At 36.8% G+C, this 19,878-nt stretch overlaps 1 protein-coding gene across 1 annotated transcript in view; it reads right to left on the bottom strand.

Moving 5' to 3' along the window:
* Positions 1-19,878, bottom strand: part of LOC136269574 (tripartite motif-containing protein 2-like) — a 106,917-nt gene that overhangs the window by 55,670 nt on the left and 31,369 nt on the right. The gene's annotated exons all lie outside the window — the stretch shown is intronic.

Raw genomic sequence — 19,878 nt, 5'->3', positions numbered from 1 at the left:
GACCCAACCTAACTTTTGGGGTTTACTCTGGGTTTTCTTTTTGAAAATTTGGGTCCACTCTGGGGTTACTTTGGGTTTACTTGGAAATTGCTTTTGAGGTCAACTATGCACTGAAGTGTGAAGCAGACCTGTCTTTTATCTTACTATCCTACTGTCTGTTATTCCTGCCCTATGTATATTTCGAATACACATTTAGCGTCTGCTTTCAGAGGTATACCTCTGACCGGGTTTACTCTCTGGGTTTCCTTGGGTTTACTCTGGGTCCACTCTAGTAAACACAGGGTTTAGTTGGGGTTTACTTTCTGTTAGGTTGGGTCTGATCGGTACTGTATAAACAATGTAAAGTCATCATGGCTTCTGTCTAATATGATTATATCCAACTTTTAAGGTACATGTATATGCGATTGGTAATTTGCTGACTATTAAGCCTTCTTAATTATAAATTGTAATTTGAATATTCATCTAAATGGCATGTATATGCAAACATCGAGTACTCTTCTGATTGCATGTGTTTACAGATCAAGTACAAGCACAGGGTCCTTTGACTGCATTTATATAACTCAAATACAAACACAGGGTCCTCTGACAGCATGTGTACAGCTCAAGTACAAACACAGGGTCCTCTGACAGCATGTGTACAGCTCAAGTACAAACACAGGGTCCTCTGATAGCATGTGTACAGCTCAAATACAAACACAGGGTCCTCTGACAGCAAATGTACAGACTGGTCAAGTACAACAACAGGGTCCTCTGACTGTATGTTTACAGATCAAGTAGAAAGACAGAGTCCTTTGACTGAATGTATACATATTAAGTACAACAACAGGTTCCCCCTTACCGAAAATGTACATATATTTACAACCAAATGACAAGCTGATCTAAAGTTTTCTCAGTGTTAAATATTCAGTGAACCTGTGAATATTAAACATACGTATGTTGTACCCCTACTCCCTACCCCCCGAAAGAAAACGTGGACACCCGAAGTTAAATGTAGAGTTGAAATAGGTGCATGTACTGTTCATGTAGGAATATGATACTGTACATGTAATAGCAGAAGAAAGCCCATTCAATAACTCATCTAAACGACGCCTGTAATTTCATTATTGTATTTGTATTATAGCGAATTTTCATTTGTAATCTCGATCTGCCAGACCATGCATGTATATTTGAAAATATACAATGGTTGTGCGATAACTACGAATTTTAGCATTAACGAACGCAATGAAAACTTTCAACGAGTATGTAAGATAAAAGACGATTTACGCTTGCCAATATGAGAAAATTTAGCATAGATAAGGTCGAATAAACCACATGGAAAAAGTCAATCAAATAAACAGTGAATTATTTGATTATGAAAGATATAATGATAAATAAACTGTACATATGTCAAATAAGCGAAATATTTACAGTTTAGGGATACAAATTGAATATCTAAAAAATTCAGTAAGTACATGCAAGTTAACAACAAACGCCCCAGCAGGATTCGAACTCGTGATGTACGGACATTTATCCCTTATCTTCATCTTAAGTCCGACATTTTATCTATTCGGCTATTGGATAACTTACATAAATCCTTTTAATAAAACGAAATATCCTTTCGTTCAGAGGTCAGCCATTTTGTTATGATGTGTTATTCCACCTTTGATTTTCTTACGAATAGTTAGGAGTTTTTTTTCTCAAAAATATATAAGGAATATTATTAAACTTGGAATCATTCTTTGAGTATTGGGCCAAAATAAAAAGATTGTATGTTTGCCCAAACGCGACCGACCCGAAAAAAACCCGCCGACTCAAATTCTTTTTTTGCCGTTTTTTGGAAGAATTTTTTTTTTTCGGATATTTTTTGTGTCCGCTCACAGGGGCTCGTCACGAAGTTTTTTTTCTCAACCTTTTATATCTACCACCTCTATACAATAAAATACACAAGGGAGGAATCAAAACTCGAAAAAAATCGCTACCTCCCTCTAAAATACAAGTCCGCGTACGAGTTATCTTGAGCAATATTGAATTGACCAATGAGAGCGCGACATCTGATCGAAGAAAGTGTCACCGGAGAGTAAACTGGAAGAAAATGCGTGACAACTTCTAAAATTGTTGCCGATGTTTAAATTTTGCTGGTATTCCTAAAAACTATGGTCCTTTCCCGATCTAATGATACCTAGAGTGCAGGGTTTAACGTCCGAGAAGAATTAATACGAGGCGACCGAAATCGGGAGGTAGCTATTTTTTCGAGTTTTGATTCCTCCCTTGTATATTTTATTGTATAGAGGTGGTAGATATAAAAGGTTGGAAAAACTTCGTGACGAGCCCCTGTGCTAAAAACCCAATTTATTGTTGAATGATTTAATTCAGTATAATAGACTAATACATGTATATACAGGTCTTAAATTCATGGCTTTTGATTGTCTCTACAAAGGTATGATAGTGAAAAAGATATACCGTACTCAGTGTTACAATATCTTCATGCAAATTCTGAAAAAAAAAAAAGAATTTGCCTACCTACCTACCCACACCCAGTCATCATGGGTCGGGTTTGGACAAACTGAAATATTTTTAATTGTGGCCTTATGAGGTTATAATTTTGGTCGGGGCGTGATCAAATCCAATAAAGCCCGAAGGGCTTTATGATAGATTTGATCACGCCCCGACCGAAATTATCACCTCATAATATTAAAAGAATGATTCCTTATTACTTATATTTATATAGTTTTATGCCATCGTACGATTAAATATACATTGTATAAATATAAATAAGCAAACCCCGCTGGTGCCTCAATTTGGCGTCATTTGTATTATGGGTTATATAGTACAAAATCGGTACGTAGTGTTATCACAAGCAAAGACACTGGAATATGTAAATATATGCTGTGGTTTCATTAATATTCAAGGGTATCAATTTTCGTGGATATAGTAAAAATCACAGTTTCAAGGATACTTAAATTCGTGGCCAATGAACCTATCAATACAAAATGTTAATAGAAATTGCACTTCAATGAACATTTAATTTTGTGGAGCAACTTAACAACGAAATCCACGAAAATTGGTATTCAACGAATATTGATGAAACCACAGTAGGTCTGAAAATTGTAAGTGTACAAATACAGGGTCTCTGAATGCATATACATATACAGATCAAATACAACCACAGGGTCCTCTGACTGCATGTATACAATTCAAGTACAAACACAGAGTCCTCGGACTGCATGTGTACAGATCAAGTACAAACACAGAGTCCTCGGACTGCATGTGTACAGATCAAGTACAAACACAGAGTCCTCGGACTGCATGTGTACAAATCAAGTACAAACACTGGGTCCTCGGATTGCATGTGTACTGATCACCACAGATTAACTGTAGTATACGAACTATACTGTGCACAAGTATTTTTTTAGTACATGTACATTTACAATTTTATTTTCCTGAGCCGTCTTCAAACCCCTGTTACACCGGAGCTGCGTTCTCACGGCGATCCCGCTGCGTCCTTAAATAATGTAAAACGCCAAGGTTAACGCAGTAGAGTCTTCTTCAGCGCTGTAACAACATAACTACATCTTCGTCCGTCGCGGTGGGATCGCCTTGATCATTTAAGAACGCCATGCGGCGGCGCGCACTTTGAACATGCACAAAATACGCGCCGTGGCTCGGCGTTCTAAACATGCCGTAAAAGCGTAGTGAGGTCGCCGTGACAGCGCCGTAAGATCTCCAACAGCGCCACGAGAGCTCCGTCGGTGCGCTCAAGGAACGCAGCTAATCGCACTGTAGACGCAGTGATAAGTTAATTGCTCTTGCACGGAGACCTAACGGAGTCCTTTGGGATCTCACTGCGTCTCTATCGCGCTCTCAATGCGCTCTCACTGCGCATCTAAAGCGTTTGAACAAGTTGTTTTCCATTTGGCTGCGTTCACTCAGCGACCCCAAAGAGCTGTTGCTGGTTCATAGCGCTCTCGTGACGTTTTTTCTGCGTTTATACTGGGCTCCCACGGCGTTTCTTGTGCGTTGTCATCAGGACCACGAAAACTCGAAAAATGGTTGTTGTACAATAGCAAGCGATGTAATAATTATCAAACTGGATGTAGATGACTATGTAAAAAGCAGCATTTGCTAATATTCCAAGACCAATCGATGGACGTAGATGGAATTCACGCCATTTGGTTCTGATGTTTTCACATCTTTTCAATGTTTTCTAACAACTAATAACGGATCTTTTTTATAGACCTGACTACTAAGAGTTTAATCCTAGTCCTTCACAAATTGTTTAGAAGTAACTATGTTTCAATTACAATGTACCTTATCATAAAATCAAAACAATTTTTAAATCATTTATATACTAGTTGTAAATTCTTATTTGTTTCCCATACAATTGTATAAATTAATATTAACCTACCAAGAAGTAAAGAACGTCTTGTGAGCGCAGTCAGCGCACAGAGCACGCCGTGGACGCGCGGTAAAAACTCCTAGCAAGTCATGAGCGCTCGGCGGAGACTCAGCGAGAGCGCAGTTAATCGCCAAGTAGAACTCCGTGGAAACGCAGTTATACGCCGTGGGAACTCCGTAAGACCGCCTAGGTCGCCGTCAGGACGCCGTGACTTCTCCAGTTGTAAAATTTTCAAATAAAACTGTACATTTTTTCTGAATTTTCCTTGCGATCCTACAGCGATTCCATGAATTTTACAACGCCGTGGGGACGCAGCCTGGTGTAAAAGGGTTTAGTTAAGCCCAACAATGAAACCATCTACATAATAGGTAATGCTCGCCATAATGTATACATATGCACTTCCAGATTCCTGTCACTTATCAGCTGTCTGCTTACCTTAAATCAATACAGTGGTTCAAACACAGTAACATTCAATTTTAGTATACGACATTCGAATTCCTTGTTCATGCACGGATTTTGATGGGGAAGACCCCCCTCCCTCCCCCAACACTCCTCTGGAAATTTCAATATTAATAATTACCAAGAATATGCCTCGGACACCCCCCCCCCCCCCCCCGCGGCAAATACAGTAATCATTCGGGACCCCCACCCTCTCCTACAACAAAATCTGGATCTGCAGGATAGAGAGCTCCACAAACTTGAAAGTGCGAAGGAGCGAAAGTAGTTCGCTTCTTCGCGTTTGCAAGCTCGCACTTTCGCCTTCGCATCTTCGCGCTTCGACGTCGCATCTTCGTACCTAAACTCCTTCGCCTTTGCAACTTCGCACTTTCGCCTTCACAACTTTGCACTCTCGCATAGATCTACGCCCTGTAGGCGAAAATGCGAAGGTCAAAGTAGCCACATCGAATACCGTTTTTTGGGCTTTGAAAAAAGAACCTGATATTGAATTAACCAAATTATCATGATCACCAGGAAATCAGCATTTATATAAAATGAGATTTATTTAAATATTTTGGTGGTTGGTGGTAGTTGGTAGTGTTATTACTGCAATATGTATAAATTTGTTACAAAATGCGTTTTTATTGTTGTTTTTATCTACTTACCAATTTTAAATAAAATTAGATTAATTTTGAATACTCATCTAAATGGTATATACATTCAACATCGAGTTCTTTTCTGATTGCATGTGTATACAGCTCAAGTACAAACACAGGGTCCTCTGACTGCATGTATACAATTCAAGTACAAACACAAACTGCATGTGTAAAGCTCAAGTACAAACACATGCATGGTCCTCGGACTGCATGTATACAGCTCAAGTACAAACACAGGGTCCTCGGACTGCATGTGTACAGCTCAAGTACAAACACAGGGTCCTCTTACTGCATGTTTACGGATGTGTGCATTCTAGTAAATACATTTATAAAGAGGTTAGCGACCAGTTTCTCCATTGACCATCAATGACGGCGTGGATACCGTACTCGCCCGAGGTTTGCCGATACATTTGATATTGGTACGCATGCATATTATCATAGTAAGCACATGTGCTTACTATGGATGTTCATTAATATTTTATTGGGGCATTGGATTTTTTTTATGTGTTTAACAGTGTTGGCTACGTCTAATCATTATGTACGCTACATAATAGGTAATGCTCGCCATAATGTGTACATATGCACTTCCAGATTCCTGTCACTTATCAGCTGTCTGCTTACATTAAATCAATACAGTGGTTCAAACACAGTAGCATTCAATTTTAGTATACGACATTCGAATTCCTTGTTCATGCACGGATTTTGATGGGGAAGACCCCCCCCCCCCCCAACACCCCTTTTATGAAATTTCAATATTAATAATTTCACAAAGTAAAATTACCAAGAATATGCCTCGGACACCCCCCCCCCCCACCCCCCTGCGGCAAATACAGTAATCATTCGGGACCCCCCACCCTCTCCTACAACAAAATCTGGATCTGCAGGATAGAGAGCTCCACAAACTTGAAAGTGCGAAGGAGCGAAAGTAGTTCGCTTCTTGGCGTTTGCAAGCTCGCACTTTCGCCTTCGCATCTTCGCGCTTCGCCGTCGCATTTTCGTACCTTCACTCCTCGCCTTTGCCACTTCGCACTTTCGCCTTCACAACTTTGCACTCTCGCATAGATCTACGCCCTGTAGGCGAAAATGCGAAGATCAAAGTAGCCACATCGAATACCGTTTTTGGGCTTTGAAAAAAGAACCTGATATGGAATTAACCAAATTATCATGATCACCAGGAAATCAGCATTTATATAAAATGAGATTTATTTAAATATTTTGGTGGTTGGTGGTAGTTGGTAGTGTTATTACTGCAATATGTAAAAATTTGTACCAAAAACGCGTTTTTATTGTTGTTTTTATCTACTTACCAATTTTAAATAAAATTAGATTAATTTTGAATACTTATCTAAATGGTATATACATTCAACATCGAGTTCTTTTCTGGTTGCATGTGAATACGGATCAAGTACAAACACAGGGTCCTCTGACTGCATGTATACAATTTAAGTACAAACACAAACTGCATGTGTAAAGCTCAAGTACAAACACATGCATGGTCCTCGGACTGCATGTGTACAGCTCAAGTGCAAACACAGAGTCCTCGGACTGCATGTGTACAGCTCAAGTACAAACACAGGGTCCTCTGACTGCATGTGTACAGATCAAGTACAACCACAGGTTAACTGTAGTATACGAACTACAGTGTGCACACGCGTTACGTATATGTACACGTATATATATAGTATATGTACATTTACAATTAAATTTTCTTGAGCCGTCTTTAGTTAATCCCAAAAACGAACCATTCTAGTAAATATATTAATATAAAAAAGTTAACGACCAGTTTTTCCATTGACCATCAGTGATGGTATGGATACCGTACTCATCCGAGGCTTGCCGATGAATTTGTTATTGGTACGCATGCATATTATCATAATAAGCACACGTGCTTTCAATGGATGTTCATTAATATTTTACTGGGTAATGCGGGTGTTTTTTTTGTTTACCAGTGTTGGCTACGTCTAATCATTATATTCTCCTTATAAAAGGTATTGATTTCAAGATTTCTATCACTTATCAGCTGTCTTCTTACCTTAAATCAATGCTGTGGTTAAAACACAGTAACATTGAATTTCATTATACGACATTCGAATTCCTTGCTCATGCACGAAATTTTATGGATAAGAGGGATCCGGACCCCCCTCCCTCTCTCTGGAAATTTCAATATTATTAATTTCGCAAATTAAAATTACTAAGAATATGCCCCGGACCCCCCTCCCAACCGCGGCAAATACAATAATAATCATTCGCCCCCCCCCCCCCCACTCCCCCCCCCCCCACCCCCAACACTCTTCTAGAAAAAAAATCTGGATCCGCACGATTGAGGGCTCCACAAACTTGAAAGGCGAAGGCAAAATTGCGAAGATGCGAAAGAGCGATAATACGCTTATAATAGTTCGCTTATTCGCCTTCGCACCCTCGCATTTTCGCCTTCGCATCTCCAAAACGAAACCATTCTATTAAATACATTAAAAGGTTAGCGACCAGTTTCTCCATTGACCATCAATGACGACGTGAAGCTTTTAATTAAGGTGCCTCACTACACCTTGAAAAAGTTTCTCAAATCAGCAGAAAATTACTTGATTATGATAGAAAGCATGATGGATAAGAAGTATATATGTCAAATAGGCGAAAAAATGTGCAACTTTAGTTAAAAAATGATATTTTCAAAAAATTCATTCAGTAAACATAAACAAAAGCCCCAGGTGGATTCGAACTCATGACCTGCGGTTCACATGCCTGATACTTTAACCACTGAGCTATGACGATATACATCTGAATCGATTGATACAAACAGTTTAACAAAACATTTAAATCGCCATCTTGTGACGTAGTGTCTTAAAAAGTATAAGTCTCGGTGTAGTGAAGTACCTTAAGTTGAAATATGTTTCAAAAATATTAAATGGATGCGTACTATAATTTGTAGACTTTTATTTTATAGCTTCACACTTCGCATCCGTATTATAAGACAAGTAAGCTTGTTTTGTCAAACAGTTTAAATTCAATTGGAATCTTAACTAGTAAATTGAATGGTTCCTTTTTTCTCACGACACCGTGCGTTTTTTTTATCGGCTTGTTTAAATAGGTGCGGTTTTTTTTTAATGATGTTCCGATGGGGCCACTTCGACCCTCACACTTTTGCCTCTGGGACGAAATGGTAGAGTGCGAAGAGTCGAAAGAGAAAGTACGAAGGCGAAGGCGCGAAAGTGCGAAGATGCGACGGCGAAGCAAGAAGATGCGAAGGCGAGAGTGCGAAGTTGCAAAGGCAAAGGAGCAATACTACTATCGCTCCTTCTCCTTCGCAACTTCGCATTGAAGTCTTCGCCTCTGTGCGGTTCAAGATTTTTTGTTCGGGGTGGGGGGGGGGGGGGGTGGGCGACCCCCCCCCCCCCCCCCGCCCCCTCTGGAACCGCGCATGTAATACAATACTAGTGCTGGCTATTCGACATTCGACAGATTTGTTTATTTATACCTGTAATTAATACACATTCTAATATAAGATTCGTAAGCCGTTATTCGTACTGTGAATATAATTTCTTTGTTTTTACCTTATCGGTCTGCGATGACCGTGCCAGAAGAGTACAGTACTATGTTAAAGACACTTTGGCATTTTCAATTAAGGTGGTATGGGACACTTCCATGTTGTGACGTATTGTTTATCGAAATAAACAATAAAATTTAGTGCAGTTATATAAGTAGTTTCTTTACCAATTTTGTCATCTAAGAGCGTAGCGCAGTGAGTTAGAGGGTTTACTATGATTCTATAAATCATGAGTTCGAATCCCACTGTGGGTTTTACAATTTTTACCTTTCAAAATATTTTTAAAGGTATTTTTGGTTAGGTATTGTAAAATATAAAAATTCTAAACCGGTGAAAGTATTTCAATCATAATGTACTTTAATCCACATTAATATCGACAGATGTCCCATACCACCTTAGGTTTAGGAAGCCCTGTGATTTCCATACCACTGGTTATTGATCATCGTATGTACAATTGACGGTGTTCGAGCAATCGTCCACAAGACATCATCCTTGTCTTTCTTTAATGTTTACGAGAGCTTCTTCGTAAAATAATTGTAAATATTCTCATACCTTATATTGAGTAAACGCCTAAGATGACACACTCTTATATTGCCCCCACGATCGCAGAAAAAGAATTGCACACAAATTGCAAATGTAGTCGTCAATTGTAAAAAAGACCGTCAGGCAGGCTAAGATTATTCTTAAGAAAGTTTATACGCTTAGGAAAAAGTTAAGTCCATCATGTCAAACTTTGCAAAAACCAAAGCTATCATAAGAATAATCTATACTAAGATTTCTCCTCATCAAAAAAACCTTGACAAGAAAAAAAAAAGAAGCAAATTCTCGAATCTCAAAATCTTGATAATCTTAATTCGTTGGAGGGGGGGGGGTGCGTAGTTTTTTGGTTTTTTTTTTTTTGGGGGGGGGGGCGGTACTTTGTATTCCTTTACCTTCATTTTCACTCTTGATGTCCTTATATTCTCTTTTATTTCTATATGCTTCCCCAAAAAGTGGGGGTGGGGGGCACACCACTTTAATTCAATTTTATATATGTAACTTAAGAAATGTGTCTGCTGCGAGAAAAAAGTGGGAGGGGGGGGGGGCAGTCCCCCATACCCCCCCCCCCCTTACCTTCTGTTACGTGTCTGAATTCTTGGGTGTAAAAACATTTTTAATTGATACAACAATGAACTAGATACATCTACAGTGTACATGTACTTTTTTACACTGACTTATATACAGTACCGATCAGACCCAACCTAACACCAGAGTAAACCCCAACTAAACCCGGGTTTACTTTCTGGGTGTACTTTGGGTTTACTTTTTGAACATTTGGGTGCACTCGGGGTTTACTTTGGGTTTACTCGGGGTTTACTTTGGGTTTACTCGAAAATTGCTTTTGGAGTCAACTATACGCACTTAGGTGTGAAGCAGACATGTATTTTATCTTATCATCCTACTGCCTGTAATTCCTGTCCCTTGTATATTCCGAATACACATGTAGCGTCTGGTTTCGGGGTATTCTTCTGATCGGGGTTTACTCTCTGTGTCCACTCTGGGTTTACTTGGGGTTTACTCTGGGTTTACTCTGGTTCCACTCTAGTAAACCCAGAGTAAACCCAGAAAGTAAACCCAGGGTTTAGTTGGGGTTTACTTTTTGTAAGGTTGGGTCTGATCGGTACTGTATGTATTTGATAAGATTACATTGATTTTATTTTGATTCTATACGAATAGTCCCATTTTTTCCTTCAAATTCTTAAATAGCGCACGCTTATTAGAGTCTTCCATTACCAACGAGCAACGAGCTTTGCTCTTGTTGTTTTTATTATTGAAAATTAAACATTTTTTATTGTTACTAGTAGTTAGGGAGGAAAGTTATTATTTTAATATTCATCTATTATAAGCTATAATTCAATTAAGGACAAAAAAAACCATGAAAGATAAAAGATGAAACATTGGCCACTGTAGCTAAATATTGCATCGAAAGGTCTCTCTCTCTCTCTCTCTCTCTCTCTCTCTCTCTCTCTCTCTCTCTCTCTCTCTCTCTTAAAAAGCGGGGGAAGGGGTTCATACCACTCCTTTCCCCATCTAAATATGCGGTCTAGTTAATACGTTTTATCACGTTCTCTTGTATTATTTTGATTATCTGACCTTATATACGTATCATTTAAATATCTTGAATAAGATGCACCCATTTTTTGTGAATCAGAGATACATGCACGTATATTCATTTGTTGTCACTCATCATTTATTTCAGTTGTAGTAATTTATCTTGTACTTGTGAATTTATATTCATCAATCATTAGTAAAAGCTAACAACATATCAATAGGTTGAATCAAGAAATAATTTGGCAGTGGCAGTAACATTGTTGTGTCGCAGTGTAAGTCGACAATGTACATGTACGTGATGAATATATTGTATCTGGGCCGTCAGAGAAAAGATAACGGGGAAGAATTACGATTTCAAGTTGCTTTGCATGAAACCTTTTTGTCCGTCTGTCTCTTTATTCTCTTTCTCTAGCAAGACACTAGGTTGTCAGATCAATTTATACTTTGCCGGATTCAGTCTGAGTCATCTATTTCATATTTAAATATTTTACCAGATAAAGACGTTAATAATAACATAACAACAATTATCTATGAGAAACATGATGCATCAATCATTCTATCGTTAACTAACCTTAGTTACGTAGCAATGTACCTTTATCACCTGCATATGGAGTTTGCTTACTTGCTTTTTTGAAACATTTTATTGAAGCTTTTTTAAAATTTCACATATATATGGTATTGGTGCCAAAAAAAAATATATGATAATTTGCAAAAGAGTTATATACGAGAGATAGAAAGAAAAAAAGCATATGGAATTTTTGTCTCTCATTTGATTCAATACGCAAGGGCATGCTCTACTTATGAACAATTTCTAAAACGAGGCAAGCTACTTACAAACAATTTGATAAAATACTTCCGCTAGTTCGAATGCTGACTGAGCGTTTTTTAAAATACGTATTGTAAGACCATTATTAATCACCGAATTGTCTACGGGTTTTTCCGTTTTCCCGATTACCACAAAGAGCACACGGCGGGTGTGACCGGTCAGCAGAGGATGCTCACTCCTCCATGGCAACTGGTCATATCTCTTACATGTAATTTCTTATAGAGGCCCGTTTTTGCTCTGCTCCTGTTTTGTAATTTTGGACTTCTGAATTTGAACACTGTTCGTTATCACCACCTGATCCTCTCTTTAATTTTTGTAGATATTTTTGTTTGCTCTGCTCCTGTTTTGTATTTTTTCCTTTGGACATTTGATTTTGAACACCGTATTTTACTTACCAATTTTACTTTCTTATTTTAACGTCATGCGTCTAAAAATGATGTACTAAAAGTATTGTGAAAATAGTAGCTATTTTATCGTTTAAGCAGAATATAAAGGATGTGATAAAACGTCTAAAGGTTACTGCAAATTGTCATGTCACGGCTAACACAACGAAGTTTTAAAGTGGCTCTATTGGAACACCATACTCCCATACTCTCGATTAATTTAGCAGTATTTTCTGCAACATCCTCTTTGTTCATAGGATATGAATATCTTTTGTCTTTTTTTTTTGGAAAGTTTAAAATTAAAAATCATTTGTTTGGATTTACTTAAGGAAAATACAATTCTTGTGCAATTTATTCCGGGGATTACTTTTTTGGGGCCAGTTTTCAGAGAGAAATACTTCTCTATCGAGTTTTTTTAGGGGAATATCTATTTACTATCCACTATTATACATTGGCATGTAGTCATGAATACAACAAGTACTAGTAACATACAAAAAAACACCACTCCATTTAGCATATCGGTTTTTAGTATGTTGGAGGTTTTCCTTTTCTAAAATCAAATACACTGAATTGTTAAATCTCATGATGTAAGCTTTTTTTGCATATGACATTTAGCATATGACATACATCCTAAATGCTAATTTTGATGTAATGAGCTCAGTTCCAAAATACACCAATTTCAGAGGAATTTCTTATCAAACAATATAGACTACATGCATTGCAAAGATTTTATAAAAAAAATTGAAATTGACGACTGTTGTCGACACTGGTTTTTTTTTTATAGGAAAATAACCCCTAAAACAAGTAATTTTAAGAATATTTTCTGTTTAAAGTTTAGAAATTTATTAAGTTTATTTCCAGAACTGTTGCCCTTCATAGCTTATGTTTTCCATGATTGGTTACATTCATATGTTTAGTTCATTTTAAGGTATATTCAATCTTTATAAAAAAAATTCTCAGGAAATAATAAAAGTGCCTTCTACTTCAGGATATTACCTACGCATTTTGATACCACTCTCAAATGTGCATGAAAAATAATAAATCATTGCGAACACATGTCGCACGTTTTTACAGTACATAGTGAGATTAATCAAAAGTAAAAACTTTGATTGCTTTGTGGGAGATAAATACAACGTCCTCTCATGGTTAAAACACACACCGTCCTCTCATGGCTAACACACCGTCCTCTCATGGCTAACACACCGTCCTCCCAAATTAACACAACGTCCTCTCAAGGCTAACACACCGTCCTCTCAAAGCTAACACATCGTCCTCTCAAGTTAACACAACGTCCTCTCAAGGCTAACACAGCGTCCTCTCAAGTTAACACACCGTCCTCTCAAGTTAACACAACGTACTCTCACGAAACCGGAACGTCCTCTATAGCATAGTGAAAATACCATGCTTTAATTACCTAAATACTGCATACTGCAACCTCCCATCGTGTAACTAGAGCCATATCCTATTAAAGTACCGAATCTTGAAACAATAGCTCAATTAGAAAGTATGGTCCTCGGAGGAAGGTGGGGTGTCATAGTCCTCGAATGGTCGGTAATGCATGTATGTGTGTGTGTGTGTGTGTGTGTGTATATATATATATATATCCCCCAAAAAACCAAGCCCCGTTTTCTCTGACATGGTACCCCCCAAGAAAACCCTCTTCCCGGGGAAACTTCCCCGTATGTGTATATTTTATCTTGATAAACTTCTATAGAATAATATACGTCGCTCTATATATATACTCCTATTATTTGCAACGCTCTATGGAAAAATCGGTAATTTTACAATGGAGCGATGCGTGCAACGCTTCCAATATCCAAATGCGCTTTATTCCGCCAAAATACCATATTTTAGCTTGTTTCCCCCAAAAGAAACCAAGCCCCGTTTTATCTCTGACATGGTACCCCCCAAGAAAACCCTCTTCCCCGGGGAAACTTCCCCTTATGTGCAGATTTTATCTTGTTGAACGATTCGTCGCTCTATATACCGGTATACTCCTGTTATTTGCCACGCTCTATGGAAAAATCGGTAATTTTACAATGGAGCGATGCATGCAACGGTTTGATGGATATGAAAGTCAATGAATGATATGGATATAGAAGTAAATGAAAACTAATGTAAGATATGTAATTTAAAATACTTTCTTTATGATTCGGACAAAACAAACAAATAAGAATTTTTTAGCATGCCGGTATTTAATGAACAATTTTTTTTTTGGTTCATCAGTTCTACCTCACGGACAATGAAACAATCATGTCCTTTTTCATATAAAAAAAATTCGAGTTCGTTATTCCAAATATTTTCGAACCCAAAACTTATTTGCAACAGTATAAATATACCTCTTAGTTTTGATGACTATATATATATGGGGTGTGGGCTGACTTGTGTGAGAAGAGGTCTGGACGCCGAGCAGTATTTTTGTGTGTGTTAAGCCCTTGCTGTGTGAACTTGGGTGTGTCTCTTGTGTCTCACCTGCTGTGTGATCTAGGGAACATGTAGCCTGTGTGGATTTTGTTGGCGCTGGCGTTGCGAGACCTGATTGCCTACATTTTCTGTATTTTTATTGCCACAACTCAGTGACCAATTTTATAATTCTTAAGTTATTGTTAACCTGAGGGGACGGGGTGGATTTTGGTGGATCGTGGTGGAGCGTGGTGGATCGTGGTGGAACATGGTGGAAAGTGGTGGAGCGTGGTAGAAAGATGTGGACTATGCACAAGATTATGGAGGCCCGTTGAGAACTATGATTAATAATTTCTTTGTACATATGTAGATAAATTTATTGTTTATTTTTTCATATTGTTGTGGTTTATTGGAAAACAAGATTTCATAAGGTGTAAATGTTAAAAGAACCCATCACAACAGGTCAGTTGTGACAATGTTCATAAAAGCTATAGTCTGTCCCAAGTTATTGCTTCCATCACTTTTGATGATTTTTAATAAAAATACATATACATGTGAAAAAAATACAATTGAAATCGATGAAAGGGAATATATCCAAGATATCTTCATTGAACAATTATCCCTATTCACTCATAAAATTTCACAGGAACGAAAACAATTTTCTTACAGAGATTTGTAATGGGAAATGTTTACATCTTTTCTCCTTTCGAAATACACCCGGAATACATCCCGCAATTTTTTAACATTATCATCCGGGCTTATTAATGGCTGATGCAATGCAAAATCTCCGTAGACTTTCAATTTTTGGATGGGTATTGAAACCTGAAGAGGTAGAGGGGGCGTTTCAAAACAGATAATCTGGACATTTTTCATATTAGTGGATGAACGTAGTTTGAGCACAAAGGTATTTACTATTATTGAAATATCAAGCAAAAAGTGGTGGAAGCAAAAACTCGGGACAGAGTATAGTATGTTATATCAAAAATTATCTATGGCAGATATCCTTAACTTAATTTCCCAGTATCACATTATTCACGCGATCGAAGTGAGGGTAATCCCATTGGTGGGTGTAACCTCTACTTGTACGTTGAACAAAAAACGACAGGGGAGCTAAATGACCCTGAGCACTGGTACATTAACCCGATATGTACATGTATATGTGTACCACTTTGGTACGCATATCATAAAATGGCGACAAGCTCAGCATGTTTGGAAGTTTACACTGCTCTGTTTATTTATTCAGTCATATTTCAGCGTTTTAAATTCTGGATATACGTACCATATTTTGATGATATGGGTACCGGCTACTTTTGCCCCAGTCACACATTCACGGATTAAATGCCGGATTAGCTACGGAAGCGATCCGGAATCATACGTGGCGATATGTATTGACCCCTGGCTTTTCCGTCTGTTATCGTATCCAAACGTAGCAATACTTGTATAGCTGCGACAATTTTTGAACATGTTCAAAATTCCACTACGTATGAAACCACCGTAGTTCTTCCTTAGAAAAACTTACTAAACCGTTTTAGAACGTAAAAGTCCGTTTTAACTCCGTATAAATCCGTAGTAATTCGTATGTATCAATTTGTATCCATTCCGTAGTGCATCCGTACTAACTCCGTATCATTAGATTTTACGGTGTCAACCGTGGAAAATATTCCGTAGTAGAACCGTGGAGTTGATCCGTGAATGTGTGACTTGGGCATTAACGATTATTTGATTTTCCGGTGTCAACCGTGGAAAATATTCCGTAGTAGAACCTAGGAGTAGATCTGTGAATGTGTGACTTGGGCATTAGCGATTATTTGATTTTCCGATGTCAACCGTGGAAAATATTCCGTAGTAGAAACGTGGAGTTGATCCGTGATTGTGTAACTGGGGCATTTCCCACTTTATATTGTGTGTTTTTATTATCATTGAACTGTGCGGTTTTGAGACGTTGAATGCATCAATTTGTATTATATTGTTTTATTATCGATATCCCCAGAGCGTCAGTATATTAAAAACTTCGCCTTATACTTCATAGCAGCAGGAAATACAGATTCAAATTGTCAATATATTATATAAAATTAAACATGTTAAAGTCATCGTTGAAAAAATCGGTTTAACTTTTAATATACACTAAATACTGAAGCTCGTTTCTGGCCACACTTCTTTTTCGGAGAATTTAGAAACAATAATGGACGAATCTCATGTAAGTAGATAATAGTAGCATTCAAATATAGTTGGAAAGAAATTCTGTTGATTTAACATGATAAATACGCTGAGAATTAAGGTAGCTCCATACTCGTAAAATTCTCTGAGGAAAGTTGAAAAACCGAACTGATTTCGACTTAATAGACTTAAATGTCATCAATTGTTAGAAAAAATATACATGTCATCACACTTTTTGAGATGCCAGATAAACATAAACTAAAGCATATTTTAGCATTAGAAAATTGTATTTTTTTCTGTTAAAAGTAAAATCTTGTAGGCAGAAATCTGTTTTTCTTGTTTAATTTTAATGTCAACTTTATCAGAAAACTAACATTACAAAAATATTTTAAAATTAATCGTTGGAATAAGAAAAACTATAGCATTTAGACATACAACTGAAAGAAAAGTCAGAAAAAGAGTTATTTCCCCTTTTCAAAGATAAAATATATAAACATTTGGAAATTTAGTATAAAATTAAGTGCGAAAATATCTTGAACCTACCAATAATTCTAATTACATCCATGTGATTATATTTACATAAAATAAATAAAACTGTCTTGCACAATTTTTAAAGAATTCAAAGTTTTACAAAAAAGTGTGACGTCACAGAACACTGGATCTACTTTAAATGGTTCACGCTTTATCATTACAACAGAATTCATCATTAAACGTTTGAAATATAGTCATTTAAAAATTTTTTATTGCTTCATTCGATATAATTTCTAATTTTGTAATGTAATTTTATTAACAAGTTCATTTTTCAAGTTTAAGTACTTTTTTGGGAAAGAGTTACAAGGATGCTGCATTCGAACTTAAATATTGAAAATGGAACTAATGTGTGATTTTGGTAATCTGATGATTATACATAATAGGGGGCGTCTTTTAACCGCAATGAACCGCAATGATACCACAATGAACCACAATGAACTGATATCAATTGAATACATTCATTACATGTTTAGTATAACTACCTATAAGTGCTATATACACAATTTACAGGTAATTGACAATGAACTTGTTTTCATTTGTATTCACAATGTTGGCAAATTCAAAGTTGCCATTCTACACACATAGATAAATATAAACTGTATTATTTATAATTAAATTTGCTACCAAACATAATTTAATGACGATTCTGCTCTTTAAAGAATATAAACTGATTTTTTTAATGTCACGAGACCATGCGGTTACATACAAAATGATTTCAAACCAGAGTCGAAAACTGAGTTTGACTTGACGAATTTTAGCAATATAGTCTTTTTTTTTTTGTTCAAACGAGCTATGAGTTCTTTTTAATTCATTAAAATGAGCTTAAACATGTGATAAGACGTTAGATAAAAATTATATTCTATCACAAATATCATGAGAGATCTTTTATGTATATAAAAAGTCTATATATAGTTTTGGTTATCTTCAATCTAACATGCAATCAATATCGTTTTTTATGATCGTCTGATTATTGAACTGCTTTTCTAATTGTGAGTTACGGGAATTATAGCGACATGTACAGAATTCATATTTATAAATAAACGCACGTGCATTAGTTGTTAATGACCCAGAAAAAGCAGACGTTCTTAAATAAAAACGTTTTATCATTTCTACATTGACCAGCGCACCACGTATATATCCACATAAAATCATAACGTTTTCGAAAAAATGTGGTGTTCTTCCACTAATATTTTAACTATCAGTATTCCGCAAATATTAAAGCATGAAAATTCCGCAAATAACACATTTAAAATAGTGGTAAACGTGTAAAAATTCGAATAGAGATAAAATATCACCCCATTTCTAATTATTTTTGCTAAAGTATATTATGATCTTGGCTGCCGGTACATATGATCAGCTCATGTATTTCATTGGATGAAAACATGTTTCTTCAGTTTGAAAAAAATATCTACACCTATGATATGATACTATTTATCACACAAAAATTGCACAAGTCCAGCAGTCCGGGCGCTTGTAAAGTGCGAAACAAAATCGAAACGAAACCAAACGAAACGAAACCAAAAATCGAAACGAAACCAAACGAAACGAAACCAAAAATCGAAACGAAACGAAACGAAATTTAAACAAAACTAATATTTTTTTTTCAAAACTCAAACATTTACAGCGGCAATCTGAAACATACATGTAGTTATATTTTATGGTTCAAAAATTTGTTTCAATGAATTTATTTACACTTTTGTGTAGTCAAAATTGATATTAGTTTTGTTTAAATTCCGTTTCGTTTCGTTTCGATTTTTGGTTTGGTTTCGTTTGGTTTCGTTTGTTTTCGATTGGTTTCGATTGGTTTTGTTTCGTTTCGTTTCGATTTCGTTTGGCACTTTACAGGCGCCCAGTCCAGCATCTCTCTGTAAATATTTTTCCATCAACCCGTTTATACATAAAATTCTTGAATACAGATTAGTATCTTTGAAAATGTAACTTAAAATCTTGATATTTAGGTTATAGTCGAACATATACATGAGTGTGTGTATATATATATATTAGAATTAAAGTTATTATTATCGATTATATAATATAATTATAATCGATAAATAGGCACATTTCAATTGTGATCAGTTCAATCAGTTGACATTATTTTCCGGTACTTGGTGCATGCATTTGAGAATTTAAGGGAGGCTATGTTGTTTGGGATGGATAAGGGGATAAGCGTATTGGATAAGAGCAATAGTTGACAAAAGGGAAAGCTATCTGAAGTTCCTTCTGTATTCGCCCAACGTGTTCATGCGCGGATCTAGAGGGGGGTCGGAGGGGTCTCGACCCCCACCCCTTTGGAAAATGAAAATGTATTAAATTTACATTGTAAAATTATAGCATATATGCCCGGACCCCCCCCCCCCCCCCCCCCCGCCTGCACGGCAAACACAATTATCCTTCGGACCCCTCTGGAAAAAATTTCTGGATCCGCGCATGATGTTCAATAAAATGCAATTAACTCTCTCCCATTCCGCGTATTTAAA

This window comes from Magallana gigas, chromosome 4 (assembly GCF_963853765.1).
Source record: "Magallana gigas chromosome 4, xbMagGiga1.1, whole genome shotgun sequence".
NCBI classification, from domain to species: Eukaryota; Metazoa; Mollusca; class Bivalvia; order Ostreida; family Ostreidae; genus Magallana; species Magallana gigas.
The sequence above is the reverse complement of the archived record's forward strand: the minus strand, read 5'-3'. Positions and strand labels throughout refer to the sequence as shown.